This window comes from Oryctolagus cuniculus, chromosome 5, assembly GCF_051225735.1.
Source record: "Oryctolagus cuniculus isolate XC-2025 breed Fujian yellow rabbit chromosome 5, ASM5122573v1, whole genome shotgun sequence".
In the NCBI taxonomy this organism is placed as follows: domain Eukaryota; kingdom Metazoa; phylum Chordata; class Mammalia; order Lagomorpha; family Leporidae; genus Oryctolagus; species Oryctolagus cuniculus.
Genome location: NC_142871.1, coordinates 19959046 through 19972712, shown reverse-complemented (window position 1 = coordinate 19972712; position 13667 = coordinate 19959046).

The following is a 13667-nucleotide window of genomic DNA, read 5'->3' as shown; positions in this document are numbered from 1 at the left end:
TTTTGCACTCAAATAAACTTCTCTTTTCATTCCATTTTCCAGGAAAATGCTGAAGTCCCCTTATATATATAACATATGTAACATAAAAATTAACTTTTCTCTATGGCAGTACCTGGAGCACCCGTGAGTGGTTGAGAGCCAACCTTTGTTCCCAATATTTGGCTCCCAAGTTAGGAATGTTTCTCAGCCCATTGAAAGAGAGAGAGATTCCTGAACATTCTTCTTAAAAAGACAACCAAGAAAATTGCCCTCCTCGCATCGTCTCATCTCACTCACTCCAAGTTGATTCTATTGCTGCCAATTGCTTCAAGAGAAGCTGCAAAAAAATATTTTCCATGACCAGGTGGCCAAGTTCTATGAAGTTCTTTGCAAATTTCTGTTACTGTGAGCAGCAAAAAAAGACTTGAAGCTAAGACACATTAACAACCTTCAATACATCGGGTGGATATTAGTGTAGTAGTTAACATACGGTTGGGGTGCCCTCATTCTATATTGCAGTGCCTGGTTTGCATCCTGGCTCAGCTCTTGATTCCTACTTCCTGCTAATGCAGACCCTGGCTCAGTGCTCAGATCCCTACCACCCACATGGGAGACCAGGATTGAGTTCCTGACTCCTGGCTTTGGCCTGGCCCAGCTCCTGGCACTTGGGGAGTGAAACAATGGATAGGAATGCTCTTGTGGGCTCTCTCTCTCACTCTCTCTTGCCTTTCAAATAAATAAAATACATGAAAATTTAAAAACCAGTCTCCAATACATATAGTCATCAGAAAGAACAGACTGTAGTTTCCCTGTTTTGTGCTGCCCTTGTCTAGGCTTTTGATATCATGACCATTCTATCATCCCCCCAGAAAAATGAGTTTGGTAAATACTCTCTTTTCCTACCCTTTAGTACAACTTGGGAAACTTCTAACTTTAAAAAAAAATTCGGTAGAACTTATGAGTAATAAATATCACTTGGAATTTTCTTTTAGGAACCCTTTTTTATTTAAGGATTTCCAGTGCTCAAAAGAGGTGGTGCTATTCAGTCTTCCTATCCATCCATGAGGTATTTTGGGTACAGCTTTAGATAATAATTTATTCATATGATGTTAATAAAATAACCTCTTACCTCTTTCTATATTTTTAATCTTTTCTGGTATTCAGATTTGTCTCATTCTTTCCTTCTGATGATGTAATTGTTTTCTCTTTCTACAACTTTTAGAAGAATTTTATTCTTTTATTCAGGAATAGCTTTTGCCTGTCTCTCTGTTACATGTTTGATTTTTATTTCACTCATTGTCCTCATTTTCTTCTTCCCTCTGTTCCACTTTCTTTTATTTTAGTGCTTTTTTTCTGGCTTTTTTTTTAAGACTTATTTATTTACTTAAAAGACAGAGTTACAGAGAGAGAGAGAAAGACACACACACAAAGAGCAACAGAGAGAGAGCACGAGAGAGAGAGCGAGCGAGCTTCCGTTCACTGGAGGCAGCTTCCGTTCACTGGCTCACTCCCCAACTGGCTGCAAGGGCTGAGGCCGTGCCAGGCCAAGGCCAGAGCCTAGAATTCCACTTGCCTCTCCTGTATGCGCGGCAGGGGCCTAAGCACTTTGACTATCTTCTGTTGTTTTTCCAGGCACATTATCAGGGAGCTCGATCAGAAGTGGAGTGGCCGGGACTCAAACTGGAGCTCCAATGTAGGGCAACTACTTGGGAGACAGTGCTTAACCCACTGTGCCACAACACCAGCTGTTTGTCCTGACTTCTTAGGATAGAGGCCTACATCATTCATTAAGTATTGCTTTAGTGATATGTATCTATATTTTGATGGTATAATCATTATAATTTCGTCCTAAATATTTTTAAATTTTTAATCACAATTTCTTCCCTAAGCCTTGAGTTTTTCAGAAATAAAATTATTTCATAGGAGCTATATTCAGAAATGTTTATAGTATGCTATCTCTTGTTTCAAGAGGAAGTGAGAAGATATTTACATATCTGCTCTTAATTTCAGAAACATAGCGGTGATAAATCAATAGTATTTGATTTCAGCAGAGCCTGTTACCTACAGGTGAAGGTGGAAATCAAAGAGGAAGAAATGTGGAAAAGAGTGACACTTCTCTTAATTTGTATCTCTTGTGCAGTTTTTACTTTTGAAAGTATGGGTGACTTGAGCTAACCATATCCAAAAATGTCAAACTGTCACTAAGCATGCAAATGACAGTTGACACATTTATCTTTCTGTATGGGAACTGTGGTTACTTTCTCATTATTGCTTTGGAGAAGTGAACTCTGTTAAAAGAAAAATTTTGACAATTCACATTTTCTGTGTATTTGAACAAAGGACAGTTCAGGAATTGGTCAGCACTCAGAACCAGAAGAGGTACCAAGAGCTCTACTCTGATGTGGACACCAAGTGGTTATCAAGCCAGTAGGGCAATAACACGGGAATGGCTGCTGGGTTATACTAGGCCTTTGCCAACCCTTGGATCGGTTGGCTGCTTGTAAGCTCAGCTGTCTGGGATCGATTGAGACCTGGCTATTTTTTTTTTTTTTCCAAAAATTAACCTCCTAAGTTTCAGTTCATTTGAGCACTAAGTTAGGTTGCAGTTGGTAAAGTGGGAACTCAAGGATACAGCCTCAGGCCACTGGTCTCCTGCTAACTCAACATCTCTGAAATCCAATTGTTTTTTCCTTGCAGGTAATTTAGTCCACTGTCCCCCACCTCTGTTGTGTTAAGATATTCTATTTGTCTTTGTGTTGTGCAATTTGCTGTCAAATGTTTAGGTTTAGCTTTGCTTATTTATACTATGCAGTGAATATAGTATGGAACGCATATAAGTAATAAAATTCTGAGGAAATTTTTGGCTATGAATTCTTCAAATTTTATTCTGTCCCATTATCTTCTCTTTCTGGAATTCCAATAAGATACATAGTTTACTTTCTCACTCTAGTCTCTGTACTTGCTTTTTCATATTTCCGTTTCTTTTTCTGTCTGCATTTTGTCCTCAATAATTTCTGTAGGTCTACATTTTTATGACAATATACATTTACTTTGGTGAAAAACATGAAATCATCAAATAATCCTTTTTTATAGGTTTACTTTTTTCTTTTTTCTTTTTCAAATTCAACTCTTGCTTTATTTTTTTGTTTTTTATTTATTTTTTATTTAATAAATGTGAATTTACAAAGTGCAACTTTTGTATTGTTGTGGCCCCCCCCAACCTCCCTCCCTCCCGCGGCCCTCCCCTCTCCCACTCCCTCTCCCATCCCACCCTTCATCGAGTTTCATTTTCAATTACCTTCATATACTGAAGATCAACTTAGTATATACTAAGCAAGGATTTCAACAGGCTGCCCTCACACAACCGCACAATACATAGGGTATTGTTCGACTAGGAGTGTTGTTTTTAAGTTTTATAGTAAAACACATTAAGGACAGAGATCCTACATGGGGAGCATGTACCCAGTGACTCCCGTTGTTGATTTAACAATTGGCACTCTTATTTATGATGTCAGCAATCACCTGAGACTCTTGCCATGAGCTGTCTAGGCTATGGAAGCCCCTTGAGTTCACCAACTCTGAACTTGTTTAGTCAAGGCCATATCACAGTGGAGGTTCCTTCCTCCCTTCAGAGAAAGGCGCCTCCCTCCTTGATGGCCTGTTCCTTCCGCTGGGGTCTTGTTCACCAGGATCTTTCATTTAGATTGTTTTTGCCACCATGTCTTTGCTTTCCATGCCTGTGAGACTGTCATGGGCCTTTTAGCCAGATCCGAATGCCCCAAGGGTTGATTCTGAGGCCGGAGTGCTGTTTAGGGTGTTTGCCATTCTATGAGTCTGCTGTGTGTCCTGCTTCCCCCGCAGGATCATTCTCTCCCTTTTAATTCTATCCTTCATTATTTGCTTACACTGGTCTTATTTGTGAAATCTCTTCCACACTTACCCTCTTTTTGATCGGTTATGTGCTGATCACTTTACCAAGTGAGCTGGCATTGGTACATGCCTCCTTGATAAGATCAAGTTGGAATCCCCTGGCACATTTCTAGCTCTACCATTGGAGGTAAGTCTGAGTGAGCATGTGTATAGGTCTACTTCTGAATTCATTAATTCTCTCTACACTGTATATCACAATTCTTATCCACTGAGTTTTTACTTCTAAAGCCTTTTTGTAGTTTCTAAATGTTGTAGTTGGTTCTTTTTCCACTAGTTGGGGTTTCCAAAGTCCCTTGCTCTTTTTTCTCGGGTTTCAAACTTGCTGAGGCATGGTTTTCTGCACCTTAAACTATATTCTGCGCTTGACTTGCAGTCTGGCTTTATTCTCTGTTCTTTCTGAATGTCCGTGCTCTCGTCCCTGCTTTGTGATTTTTATTATTATTTATTTTTTTATTTTTTATTTTTTTGCTTTCAATCTCCTGGGAGCACTTTAATTTCTGAATCACCCTTCTACTGTGCGTGTAGACCATCTCTGTGCCTCCTTTTGCAGGCTGGCAGGGACTTGGAGTGTGTCTTCTGTTTCATTGCACTGTGAAAAAGGATGCTGAAATTCATTCTGGTGGTAAATGCCTAAAAGCCAAGGTCACCTTCAAGGCCTCATCTGTCCTGTTAGGTTCTTGCTTTCACTTGGTTTTGGTCTTTAGGTCATAAACTATCTAGTATTTTATTTTGGATTTTTTATTGTTTTCAGTAGGAGGATTAATCAAGGTCTATCATATTGCTGGAAATTTTTAGTCAACTTCATTTATTATGCTTTGCTTACTATTCATTTAGAAAAGAAAAAAATCATGACATGATACAAGGTCATTACCTAATTTAACATTTCATGTTATCTTTTAAGAAATAATAGGAGCAATATCAGGACCATCACTCATTTCTTTTTTTGAGATTTATTTATTTGAAAGAGTTACACAGAGAAGGAGAGGCAGAGAGAGAGAAAGAGGTCTTCCATCCGCTGGTTCACTCCCCAATTGGCCACAATGGCTGGAGCTGCACCAATCTGAAGCCAAGAGCCAGGAGCTTCTTCCGGGTCTCCCACGTGGGTGCAGGGGCCCAAGGACTTGGACCATCTTCTACCACTTTCCCAGGCCATAGCAGAGAGCTGGATCAGAAGTGGAGCAGCCAGGTCTCAAACTGGCGCACATATAGGATGCCAGCACTGCAGGCGGTGGCTTTACCCACTACGCCACAGCGCTGGCCCCCACTCATTTCTTCTGTCCATTGCCCTCATGTCCTTCTGTGGCTGAGGAGCTGCCAGTCAGAAAGGAATGAGGGACTTGTTCATCCAGAGGCTGGGATCTCATGCTCTGAGAGAGCAGAGTTTGGTAAGATAATCCTTCTTGGACAGGCAGCTCCCCTCTGCACCCGTACAACCTCTGCCTTGCAACTCTCACATCCAGCACTGATTCCTGGTGGATTCTTAAGGCAAACCCGGAGCCTGAAAAATTCACAACAATTAGTTTCACCTACACACAGACCCTTGCATTACACCAATACAGTATTTGGTTAGATTCCTTTTGTGTTGTTACATAGTGTCTCCTGAGCATTAGACAATATATCTAACATCTTCTCAAATGTGTATAATATATACACACACACATATATATACACAACATCTTCTCAAATGTGTATAACCCAAATGTCTACTATACAAACGTGGGTAACCCCTGCAATGATTGTATCATACTTGACCACTGCTTCATTTTTAGTGCACTTACTTGTAATTCCTTGCTTGTACACACAGAGCCATTGTGACTGCTCCTTTTTACTTGGTACATTCAATGATTTGCTTAGGCTGGATTCCCATACCTTAAATTGTGAGATCACAGGGCATGCATACCTCTAAGTTCAGGTCTACTCTATTCATGGCTTCCAGAGGACTTGTGCCATTTTACCTCCTGCCAGTTCCCGGGGGAATTGCAGTGATAGACATTGGTTCTTTAAAGATGATGTCATCAGAACTGATCCTCTGATTAATTTCTAATAAAAAATAATGTCTCTAGATATTTACATGGCTCTTCTGCTAGTCTAGAATTTATGAAAGGTGTACTATAATTCTCTCAGTATTATGCCTACTTGAAGATCTTGCAGAATCTCCTGGCTTCCCACCCTTTTCTTCTTCACAAAAATTTAACACCAGAGAGTTGCTTCCCTTTCTGTAAATTACTGTCACATTATTGTTTGACAAAAGCCCGGTTATCTCAGGCTGATTGGTAGCCTATCGTAGTTTTGTAATTAATTTGAAATAAATAGCAGTGTCCCTACAAATGAATAGACTGGTTACCTGCTGATATCTCCTTGATTCATTGTTTGTCTACGCAGCGGTGGTAATTTATAGTGAGTCTTCTGTCTTTACCGTGCATTAGCAAGAGGTACAGCTTTTTTGAAACTAATTCTGCTTGCATTTTTTTCACATGAGAATCCAGTGATATGATTTCTAGCAGATAATGCTGAGATATGGATCTAATCAGGTAGACTGGAGGCTGACTGCACAGCATGATTTTAAATTTTTTTCACTTCATAGGAGACAGGATTTTTGTTCATTAGATGTCTGGTGGTCCCAGGGCCAAAGCCCACTCTCTAGCCCCTCGTGTTCTTGTGATGATGCTAGAAAATGGCCTTTCTACGTATAGAGTTTGGGGCAGGGGCAACAAAATAGCTAGAAAAAACATCGGAATGGCTGTTTCTTCCTCAGCCTGATTGCAAGGATGTCTTAAGCTTATGTAACTCCTTCACAAGCTAACATCCGTCAGTTGTGCCACATGGAACTTCATCAGCTGGGAATTCAAACCCACTCATAATACTCCTGTATGTAAACTCATGTCATCCAGGCTCTTCAGATTGTAAGTTCCAGGGCAAAGAAAGGGCTAGCATGCTAAAGAGAGCTTCAACTTGAAGCTAGCATTTGAAAATTAAAAGGGTGGCAATTGTATGAAAGCTGCTTTGCTGGGAAAAGGCTGGGGAATTTGGATGGATAGCCAACTTGAATCCTTCCTGATCCTATCAAAGTTTAACTTCCCTCAGACCTCAGATGGAGTTTTCTGGGTGTTTGTGTTGTCCATTCGGTTGCAATGAGGACCATCCACAAAGATTTCATGTTGATTTTCTTGTGGATTTGAATCTATATATAGATATAGATATTGCATTTAGACATGGGCAATCTTGTCAAAACAGAGTCAGAGACGGGAGGCCCATGATTACACTAAATTTAGTGTGAGATTGTTTGAGATTCATAAATATCTATGTAAAGAGGAAAAATGAAGCAAAGACAGACTTTATGCACTGAGAACAAGGTTTTAAGGAATCTGCTTCTACATATATGTTAGGACATCTTATCTTACTGGTATAATGATATGTCTTATTTGTAGAATGGAAGCCCATACATTTTCTGTTGTTCTTTGGAAGCCATTGAATTGCTGAAATTTTCAGAACAAGCTTATGGAATTGATTGAAGCCTAATCCTCCACCTGCGGCACTGGCACCCCAGGTTCTAGTCCCAGCTGGGGCGCTGGATTCTGTCCCGGTTGCTCCTCTTCCAGTCCAGCTCTCTGCTGTGGGCCAAGAAGGCAGTGGAGGATGGCCCACATGCTTGGGCCCTGCAACCACATGGGAGACGAGGAGGAAGCACCTGGCTCCTGGCTTTGGATTGGTGCAGTGCATCGGCCGTAGCAGCCACTTGGGGGTGAACCAACGGAAGGAAGACTTTTTTCTCTTTCTCTCTCACTGTCTAACTCTGCCTGTCAGAAAAAAAAAGAGTTAGGGAGCAGGTGTTTGGCCTAGTGGTTAAGATGCTCAGATCCCATACCAGGGGACTTACTCAAGTCCTAGCTCCCTCTCCATTACAGCCTCCTGCTAACATGCACCCTGGTGGGCAGCAGAGGAGGGCTCAGGCAATTGAGTCCCCAGTACCCACTTGGAAGGCATGGAATGGCTTCCCAGCTCCTGGTTTTGGCCAACTGAGTCCTGGCTGTTGCTGGCATTGGGCAGAGTGAATCCGTGGATGGAAGGTCTATCTCTTTCTGTCTCTATCTCTCAAATAAAAAAATAATAACCTTTAAGAAATAATTAGAACAATGCATAGGCATCATCTGGGGGACAGGTTTAATTGCAGATTTTGGGGCACTGTCTCCCATGATTCTCATTCAGTACACTACGAGTGGAGCCTAGGAGTCTACCTTTCCAACGGGTACTCCAAAAGATGCTGATTTGGGTTGTTACAGAACACAAAAACAGTAGTAAAAATATAGACTTTTTCTTTTTACTTGATTTATTTTAATTGGTACATAATACTTGTACAAATATATGGGGAACAGTATGACATTTCAATCCATAGATGTCATGTCTAATGATCAGATCACGATAATTGCCATTTCCATCATCTCGAACATTTATCATTTCTTTTTGTCAGGAGCATTCCAAATCCTCCCTACTAGCTATTTTGGGATATACACTTAACTGTCAATCATACTTAACCTACTGTGCTATAGCAGCGGAACATTAGCAGTCATTTCTCCCAGCCAGCCGCACCCCTGTACCCATCAGCCATCCTCTCCCCATCCCCTTCCCAGCCTCTGGTAACTACTCTTCTACCCTCTACTTATATGAGGTCAACTCAAAAGTGCACTCTTTTTTAAAGGTAAACATTAAGGAAGTAGAATAATTTGGGTGAAACTATAATTGGGAAATCTTTTTTTTTTTTTTTTTTTTGACAGGCAGAGTGGACAGTGAGAGAGAGAGACAGAGAGAAAGGTCTTCCTTTGCCGTTGGTTCACCCTCCAATGGCCGCCGTGGCTGGCACGCTGCGGCCGGCGCACCGTGCTGATCCGATGGCAGGAGCCAGGTGCTTCTCCTGGTCTCCCATGGGGTGCAGGGCCCAAGGACTCGGGCCATCCTCCACTGCACTCCCTGGCCACAGCAGAGAGCTGGCCTGGAAGAGGGGCAACCGGGACAGAATCTGGCGCCCTGACCGGGACTAGAACCCGGTGTGCCGGCGCCGCTAGGCGGACGATTAGCCTAGTGAGCTGTGGCGCCGGCCCCCACTGCATTCTTAATTTCAAAAATTCCTAAGTAGCGAAGCCATGTAAAACATGAGAACTCTATTGAAAGACCAAATTAAAAAAGAGTAATAAAATAAAGAACAACTAGCTATAGGGAAGAATACCATACACTAAGGTATGGTAGACGTGCCTTTTTGTCTTTCTCTCGGATCCCAGTGTGCCGGCGCCGCAAGGCAGAGGATTAGCCTAGTGAGCCGCGGCGCTGGCCTATAATCGGGAAATCTTGTTCTACTACAATATTTGTTGCTATCATAAAGGGATATGATTAAAGTTCTGATTCATTAAGAGGGCAGATACACTCTGGAAAGTATACGTGCACCAAGGCCAGAGCTCCCACCTGGGACTTACGGTGATGTCCTCTCACCATGCTGCCTGAACTGCTTTGCCTTCTCCTCTAAGAGGTAAAACAAAAACAGAACTTTTCTAACACCAAGAGACACTGAACATAGAGTAAAACAATCACACGTTTGCTTTGCAAATACAAACCGGGGTCCTCATATTCAACACATGGGGAAGGCATGATTCTTTCCAAAGTGTGCAGTTTAATACACCATAATCACAAGCATTAACGTCAGACCTAACCTAGATAACCGTGGTCTCTTAGAAGCTTTGATGGGTAGCACAGGGTCACAGTCACATTCCTTGTAAACAAACCCCGAATGATAGCATCTTTGAGGCTGCCAGAAGAGGAAATTTCACAGCTCTCCTTAGCAGCTGTGTTGTTTTAGGGCTTGAAATCCTTCTGCAGTCTTCATCCAAGCCACGGATGCTGTATTTCCAACCTGCGCTTGGGTGAGAGGGAAAACTGCTCCACGGCTCATACTGTCCTTTGGTAGAATGAAGAGCATTAAGGTTTCTCTTGGTGGTGGTGGTGGTGGTGGATGCAAATACAAAGCTGGTTGCTTTGGCTTGTTGCTAGAAGGCCTCCAGCAACACTGCATCTACATTTTGCTTCTTGCTTCTTTTCTTTCTAGGCGCTAAAGTGTAGTGGGAGGATGATGAGCACTTTACAGGTGGAGTCATCTCGTAAGCTTGGTTTCTGTTGTTGAATTGTGTTTTGGGAGATATTTAACAGTCTCCTAAGTTCATCAGGAACTCTCTTCATTTGTCTAACTGTGGCCATCGCAAGTCAATTTCATCTCCCTGGTCCTCAGTTTTCTTCACACGATGGGCTTGAACTTGATGCTCCTGGCTCTGTTCCCTACAAGCTCTTCAAGTTTCTCATTGTGGACATTGGAGTAGGCTAGTCCACAATAATTGTATGGCCCTAAAGAACTTGTTTTTTTGAGATAAGCATTGTTGGCTCTTTGCCCTTTTTGAGTTTGCTAATGTAGTTTTTTTTTTTTTTTTCTAACATGCCATGTCTTCTGAGGATGAGGATACTCTCCTGTCAAGGAAAGAAGGAGGGGCGGAAGGGAGTGTAGAAGGGAAGAAAGAAGGAGAAAGAGAGAAGAGAGGCATGGAAAGAAGGAAGGAAAGGAACAGCCAGAAATAACAGCAATAATTGGTAGCCCCATAGGCCCCCAGGTTCACAATCATACTGACCTGCTGTGTGCCTGAGCGCTCTCTCCTGAGGGTCTGCTAAAACCTTGAATAAGAGTTCCCTGCCTCCTTGTATTGTGGTGACTAAACCTCTGCCCTTGTTTCTCTGAAGACATTTGAGGGATGATGTTACTTCTTTTCATAGGACTTCATCATCTATTTTTATCTAGAGATGTAAATTTTATAGATAGCATTGACAGTCTGATATGTTTCTGTGGACTGTGGTCCCACAAGGACTGTGGTCCACAGGGTGGAAGGGGATGGTGGCACAGTGAACCAAGCTGCCACCTGCAGCCCAGCATCCTATGTGAGAACCTATTCAAGTCCCACTGCTGTGGGGAGCAATCCGGACTAGACTGAGTTACTGGAATTAAGACTTATTCTATGCATCTGCTCTCCCACAATATGGCGCTGGGAGAGAAGTAAACAGCTTCCGCACAGCTGCCTCCAGTTCAACCAATAAACTGTAGGACTTGCTACTGATTGGAGGAGAGCAGCGTACTCGGCGTGTGGGCAGCCGAGTTAGGATTGGCGGAGGAGGACTATAAAGGAGGAGAGAGACGGCATGCACCAGGGAACATCTAAGGGGAACATCTGAGGGAACACCTGTGCAGCCCCCAAGAAAGCCGGCCGGCGGTGTGCCGCTCCCCTGCGGAAGTGGGGAATGTGGCCAGGGGGAACTGCCCTTCCACGGAGGTGGAAGGGACAGTAGCCAACCCGGGAAGAACCAGCAGCAAACCCGGGGAGGGCCGAGCAGACGAAAGAACAGCGCAGGGTCCTGTGTTGCTCCTCCACGAAGAGGGGGAGCGACACACTGCTCTACATCCTATCCTGCTCCCTGCTAATGTGCTTGGGAAGGCAACAGAAGATGGCCCAAGTGTTTGGGCCCCTGCCATCCATGTGGGAGACCTGACTGGGGTTCCTAGCTCCTGGCTTCCATAGATTTGACCTAGCCCTGGCTGTTGTGGTCATCTGGGGGAATGAACCGGAGGAAAGAATATCTCTCTCTTTCTCTACCTTCCTCCCTTTCTCAATCATTCCATTTCTCTATCACTCTGCCTTTAAAATAAATGAATAAATCTTGAAAAAATAAAAAACAGTGGAATGGGGACTGCAGAGGCCTATGTCAACTGGGCTAGGGATACTGTCTGAGCTATGAAGATGCTCCATAATCCATTCCCCAGGTAAGGTGACTTCTCATCAAACTCTGTGACCCTGGAAACATCTGTGGTACCTTAAGAAGGGGCACGCTTTACTGTTAGAGTCACAATAGGACAAATGACTGACAACCTCAGTGCTTGCCTCTCCCTGCCTGCAGATCATATCGGAGCATGGGGACATAAGGTACCTCCTTAATAAACAGGTAAGGCTAAGACTGAACGGTTACCAGATAGCCTTGTGATTTTGAACATGATTGAAACCACACATAAGTCTGTTTTGTTTAAACTTGACTCAGTGCTCCTATCCATCCTGTAAGAAAATGCAAAACCTGTAACCAAATGGAAGTCTGCAAAGCGGTTCATTCAGACTGCTTCTGCTGGCTAAACAAACTCTAAGCTTGATTCTGCAACCACACTGATGCTGTGAGTCAACACTTCTTTCTCATTGGAGGTTTCCCTGGTGACTGTGCTTCAGATCACCCTGTGTGTGGCCCTTGAAATGTGCATCTTGCCTTAAACTTATTTGATGCTCCATAGATTGAAAAAGATACTCAAGCTACAACTTTCCTTGTTGCAGAATATTGAGACATAGCTCTGGGGTGGTTAAGATGTCATTGGGACACCCACACCTCATACCACAATGCCTAGGCTTGAGTCCCTGCTCTGTCCAGCTTCCTACTAATGTGTACCCTGGGAGGAAGTGGGTGAAGGCTCAAGAACTTGGGACCCTGCCACCAGCATGGGAGACCTTGACTGAGTAACCAGCTTTGGCCTGTCCCTGCTGTGGCTGATGTGGGCATTTGAGGAGTAGATAAGTAGATAGGAACATGCCAAAATTCTCTCTCTCTCTCTCTCTCTCTCTCTCTCTCTCTCTCTCTCTCTCTCACTGGATAGGTAGATAGGAACATGCCTCCTTCTTTCTCTCTCTCTCTCTGCCTCTGAAATAATTTTTAAAAGTTTTAAAAAGTACCTTCTAGTCTATGCGTTCTTCCAGGCAGAGTAGATGTTCTTGCCAGAGAAGCAGGCTCCCTGAAGATGGTAAGGGCATCATGTGTGCAGATCTCAACAATACCCCACCTCCTCCACGGGCTTTGGAGGGTTACACAGAGCTTGGCTTCCTAACTCCGGGACACTGAATGCCGATTCCAATAGAAAGCTGACTCTTGGATATCAGCTGAATTGGAATTCCTCAGATGGCCTGACAGTGCCGGTCACCTGCCAGCTGGTGATCTTGATGACCGAGAATTCTTGACAGTGGCTCTCGAGTGACAGTACATGAATCAAAGTGCTGATGCTCAGGCATGGGGCCTCGCTGCTTCCCACAAGGAAGGTGGTCCTCCTAGTGGGACTTGAGCCCTGCACCCCATCCTGAACCCCTCTGCTGAGACAGCAGGGCATTGCTTATTTGACCTTTCTTTTTATTTTTTTAATTTATTTATTATTTCATAGGCAGAGTTAGTCAGTGAGAGAGAGAGACAGAGACAGGTCTTCCTTCTGTTCGTTCACCCCCCGAATGGCCGCTAAGACTGGTGCGCTGTGCCGATCCAAAGCCAGGAGCCAGGTGCTTCCTCCTGGTCTCCCATGCTGGTGCAGGGGACCAAGCACTTGGACCATCCTCCACTGCCTTCCCAGGCCACAGCAGAGAGCTGGACTGGAAGAGGAGCAGCTAGGACTAGAACCAGCACCCATATGGGATGCTGGCGCCGCAGGCAGAGGATTAACCAAGTGAGCCACGGCGCCGGCCCCTGACCTAACTTTCTGAAGACTCCTCAGAGCTGTATGGTGACAAAACAGAGATTAGACCCCACATAGGCTCAGGTAGCTTCATATGATTTTTTTTCTCTGTAGAAACTGATGTTTATTTTCCAACAACCTTATTTCCATGTTTGCTTCATGACAAGCAGCTTAAGAGCATTCAGTGTGGCCAGTGCCGCGGCTC